Below are 6,065 nucleotides of genomic sequence, written 5' to 3'. Positions count from 1 at the left end.
CCCTCCCTGTCTCTCTGGCGAGCCCCCGCGCCCTATAGTGAAAACCTCTCCAAAAAAAAAAAAAAAGACATTTCACTGATAAGGACATACATAGACTGAAAGTGAAGGGCTGGAGAAAGATATTCCATGCAAAGCCAAAAGAAGGCTGGAATTACAATACTGATATCAGACTAAATAGACTCTAAGATGAAAGATAAAAGAGACAAAAAAGGATATTATTATATAGTACTAAAAGGACTTAATCACCACGAAGATATAACACTTATAAATACCTATGTACCCAACACTGGAGCACCTAAACATCAAAGAAAGACTGTTACGTCTTAAGGGAGAGAGAGACTGCAACACAATATTGTAGGGGATCTCAACACCCCATTGTCTCCTCTGGAAAGAGCTAGACCCCTCCCCCCAAAAGAGAGAGAGAAAGAGAGAGAGAGATACAAGCTCTAAATGATACCATACATGAAATTAACTTGGCAGACATATGCAGGGTCTTTCACTTAACTATTATAAAATATACATTTCTCTCACCCCCATATGAAATATTTTCAAAGACTGACCACATGATAGGGCACAAAACAAGTTTTTACGAATTCAAATGTATAGAAACTATGTCCCAATCTTTTCTGACCACTATGGAATCAAACTTGAAATCAACTACACAAAAATCCCTTGATAAGACATAAATACATGGAAAACAAACAACCTACTCCTAAATTCCTTTACAACTATATAAAAAATTAAGGCTGAAATCAAAGATTCATTGAAACCAATGATAATGAAACAAGTGTTTTTTTTTTCCTATGGGACACAGAAAAAGCAGTCAGAAGAGGGAAGTTCTTAGTAATTAGTGCCCACAAAAAAAAAGCAGAAAGTTGGCAAATAAACAACCTAATGACACAACTCAGTGAACTGGAAAAACAAAACAAAAATAACCAAAGAAATACAGGAAAAAGAAATAATAAAGATTCAAGCCAAAATAAATGAAATAGAGAATAAAAGAATTATACAGAAAATAAATTAAACCAAAAGCTGATTCTTTGAGAAGATAAACAAAATTGACACATCAGTAGCAAGATAAATTAAGAACAACAGAGAAAGGAACCAGATAAATCAAATCAGCAAGGAAACAGGCAATTTACATTAGTAAAGGTGTATGTTCAATATATGCAAAACAATAAATACATCACATTAACAAAATGAAAGATTAAAAACCACATGATCCTATCGACCAATGTAGACAAAGCATTTGGTAAAATACAACATTCTTTCATGATTAAGAATCTCAGCAAAATAGACATATCAGGGACATTCCTCAAAACAAGAAAAGCCATTTATGACAAACCTATAGTTAACACACTGAATGGGAAAATGTTGAAAGTTTTTCCACTAAAAATTGGAAGAAGACAAGGTTGCCCCATGTCTCCACTGATTTTTAACATATTACTGGAAGCTCTAGCCAGCACAATCAGACAAGAGAGTCAAATAAAAAGCATCCAAATAGGAAAAGAAGTGAAATCATCTCTATTTGCAGATGATATGATGCTATGCATAGAAAGTCTTGAAGAAACCACTAAAAAAAAAAAAAAACTCCTGAAGGGATAAATTAATACAGTAAAGTGGCGGTACACAAAATCAACAAACAAAACCCTATAGCACTTTTGTACAACAATGGACAAACAGACCCAATTGAAGAAAGCAATTTAATTTACAATAACTTCAAAGCCAATAAGGTATCTAGAAATAAACCTTAACAAAGACGTCAAATATCTCTGCAAGGAAAATTATGAAGTTCTTTTTAATTAATTTATTTATTTACATTTAGTCACATCTTTATAGTGTACAACATTTCTTTTTCCAGCACAAATTCTATGCAGGTCAGTCAAGCCAAAGATACTACTCTATAACTTATCAGCAGGTAGCTTTTCATTTTCTTTGTCAGTTAAGCATACCTTTACTTTTTTCCTTCCCCTTTCCCTTCTCTCCCTTTCATACTAACTTTTTTCCATATTTTATTGAAACACAAAATATGTTAAACTAAAAATATGGACAAAGGTAGAATCTAATCACAAATGTCCTCTAATTTACTTCTGAAATTTTTTTCTGAAACTTTAACTTAGTTTACATTCATTCCCTAAGCATCATCACAGCATACAAAATGTGACTTTCCATCCAGAATATACTGCATAGTGGCTTAATCATGCATGCTATCATCAAAAATTTTCCATTTCTAGTTTCATATATATATATATATTTTTTTTTTTTAAGAGATTTTTGCCTTTAGGTGCATGTGCTCTCTAGAGGGAGAGAAAGACAGAGGCAGTGGGTTTGCCCCCACATTGTATTGATCACACAATTTCTTAAATAACTACTTTCAATAGCAAGTTCACTTGGTAACTTCAATAAAAGCAATTTTAATTTAAATCAAAGAAATGCTAAGGAACTTTACTTAAAACTTAAAGCCAGGAAACAGGTTAGGATTCTGTTCAAATGGTAGGTACATGAACCTATCGACAGCTCAAGACAGGACACAAATCTTTAAAACCACACAACAAAGCCTAGAAGAAAATCAGCAATGTTTTAGTCAAAAGTCATAAAATTCTATTTCATCAGATCAGTCTCATGTACTTTATCTTCTGTTGTCATTTCACTTTCCCAATTAAATTCTGGGATATGATATTCAACCCCAGACTTGTCCCTATGATTAAGTTAGTCATTTTCTTGGTTTTTGAATTTTTACTTCTGTGTGGCTGTATTTAATTTTTCTGATATAGCACTCCCTTGTGAATTTCTTGGAGATCTAGTCTAGTGCTGGTAAATTCTTTCAGGTTTTGTTTATCTGAGAATCTTCTGGTCTTCCCTTCCCACATGAAGGATAATCTTGCTGGATACAGTATTCTTGGTTGAAATTGCTTTTCTCTTAACACTTTGAATATATTTTCCCATTCTTTCGTCACTCTCCTTGTTTCCGATGAGAGGTCTGCTGTTATCCTGATGGAATATCCTTTATAAGTAACTTGATGTTTTTCTCTTGCCAATCTTAGTATCTTGTCTTTGTCTACAGTTTTGGTCAATCTGGCTATAATGAGTCTTGGAGATCTCCAATGCTTGGGGGTCCTTTGTATTTCTTGGGACTGTATCTTTGATTGCCTCTCTAGATTTGGAAAGTTTTCTTGCAGGATTTTATGGAATAGATTACCAATGCCCTTATGAGTCTCTTCACCTTCTGGGATACCAATTATCCAGATGATTGGACATTTTATGGTATCTAGTATTTCTTGTATATTATTCTCATTTTGGGGGGCCATTTTCTCAGTTTCATGGTGGATTTTTCTAGGCCAGCAATTTTCTCTTCTACATCTGAGATTCTATTTTCTGTATGATCTAGTCTGCTTTTAATACTTTCAAGAGAGATTTTGACTTCCTATATTATAGCCTTCATTTCTAACAGTTCCATTTGATTCTTTTGAAAGTGTGTAATTCTTCTTTTAGACCTTGCAAGAATTTCCTCACCTCCTGGAACTTATCAGCTCCTTTCTCCTTTCTCTTCTGCAGTTCATTGTCTCTCTTCTCTTCCAACTCTGTTAGCTTCACCATTGTGAATGTTCTAAAATCTTTTTTTTTTAATGTTCTAAAATCTTTATCAGACATTTCCATGATTTCCATTGAACTGTCTGTGGATGAAGAGGAGTTATTCTTTTCCCTTGAAGGAGAGGTATTTTCTTGCTTTCCCGTATTGCTTGTGGCCCTGTGGTGATTTCTAGTCATCTGATGGATGGTGTGTTTCTTTCTAATTATTGAAGTTGAATTTGAATGTTTAGGAGCAAGCAGAAAGAGGTGATCTGAAATCTTTTGGCCATTCCATTGTGATTGCTTTGTGCAGCAGATTCAGTAGATTTTGAGGAATATGTTAACCCTAATTGTATTTGGATGTTTGGCTTTAGTTCCCTTAGATCTGTCCTGAAATCACTAGTTCTCAAGAGCTATGAGGAATCTTCTTCTGATTGCATGCCTCTTGCCTCTCCTGCCCTGAAATCACTAGTTCTCAAGAGCCATGAGGAATCTCCTTCTGATCAAAACTATGAAATTTTTTTTTTTTGGAGAGATTTTCGCTATAGGGCACGTGCGCTCGCCAGACAGACAGAGAGAGACATTAGAGACAGAAAGCGAGAAATCACCCCCCTGGGGGGATGGTCACGCCGCAATCCCTTCTCCTCCATTCTCCTCTCGGGATTTTGGGCACGCACGCACACGCGCCAGGCGTGAGTTTTAAGCCACCAGGTCCGGAACGCGAACCGCGGTCAACTACGTGGGAGTCCAGTGACATAGCCATTGCACTAACTGCTGGTTCCCAAAACTATGAAATTTTTGAAAAAGAAATTTTAAATGATACAAAAAAGTGGGAAAACATCCCATGTTTTTGGATTGAAAGAATTAATATAATCAAGATGTCAGTCCTACCCAAATTAATCTACAAATTCTATGCAATTTTGAGCAAACTACCAGATATATTATTCTCAGAAATTTTTTTAAAAATCACGAAATTTGTCTGGAATCATAAAAGGCCCCATATTGCCAAAGTAATACTGTGCAAGGGCAATAAAGTAGGAAGAATCTCACTTCCTGACCTCTAAACATATTACAAAACTGTGATCATTAAAACAGCATAAGATTGGCACAAAAATAGACAAGTAAACCAATGTAATAGAATAGAGAATGCCCATAAGCTGAAAAGCAGCTGCACAGCAAAAGAAATCATAACTAGAGTGAAAAGACAACCCTCAGAGTGGGAGACTATATTTGCAAACCATACCTCAGATAAGGGACTAATAACCAGAATATACAGGGAACTCAAGCAGCTTACTCATAAAAAAATAATCAATCCAATTAAAAGATGAGAATATGAGCTGAAAGACAGCTCTCCAAAGAAGTCATATAAATGGCCAGAAAGCATATGAAAACATGCTTGAAGTCTCTTATCATAAGGGAAATGCAAATCAAAACCACAATGACAGCTCAAGACAGGATTTTTGTCCTGTCTTTGGCTGTCAAACGATTCATGTACCAATTGAAGACAACTGTAGACAGCAGAGATAGTGTAATAAGAGAGTGGAATAGGGCAGAGGGTCAGACATGGGGTAAAAAAATATATATATATGATAGTAGAAATGGAATATTATGGATGATAACATGCATGATTAAGCCACTATGCAGTTTATTCTAGATGGGAAACCACATTTAGTATGTTGTGATGATGCTCAGGGAATGAATGTAAATTAATAAAAAAAAATTTCAGAAAAAAAATAAAGCATTAAAAATACCTATTTGATGACTGCAGTTAGCTATATAGCCCTAGCTAGGTGCTACTTTATAGTATGTTCATTCTATTCACTGAGGTTTATGCCTAAAGTCAGACTTGTGTTCATGAATATGTATAGATCAGCTGTGCTTGCTATTGAAAATATTTAGATTTATTAAGATCTTTAGTGAAATAATAAAATAGGGGAGGCATAGAAAGCAACAATAGATACCAGACAAAGTGTGGGAGGAGGGTGGGAGATGGCCAGAGGGTGAGATAGGGAATCAAGGATGGGAAAAAAGGCAAAATATACAGGAAAAAAGAAATGGAAAATTATTTGTTGACAATAACACATATGTTGATGTGTTTGATTGAGCCAATATACAGTGTATTCTGAATGGAGAAATCTCATTTTGTATGCTATAATGATGTACAGTGAATGAATGTAAATAAATAAATAAGTAAATAAATAAAAAGAAAGAAAAACACAATGAGATACTACTTAACCCTAGTTAGAAAGGTTAAAATTTTAAAAAATAAATAAAATTAAAAATGATAAATGCTGGCAAGGTTGTTATGAAAAGGAAACTCTCCTATACTGTTGTGGAAATAACATTGTTGTACAACCATTGTAGAAAAAAGTATGGAGATTCCTCAGAAACCTACAAATAGAACTACCAAATAACCTAGTAATTCTATTCGTAGGTATGTACCCAAAAGACAGAAAACCCTTAGTCAGAAAAAAACCTGCACATCCATGTTTATT

Source organism: Tupaia chinensis, unplaced genomic scaffold (genome assembly GCF_000334495.1).
Source record: "Tupaia chinensis unplaced genomic scaffold, TupChi_1.0 Scaffold000217_1, whole genome shotgun sequence".
In the NCBI taxonomy this organism is placed as follows: Eukaryota; Metazoa; Chordata; class Mammalia; order Scandentia; family Tupaiidae; genus Tupaia; species Tupaia belangeri.
This window is presented reverse-complemented; position numbering follows the sequence as displayed.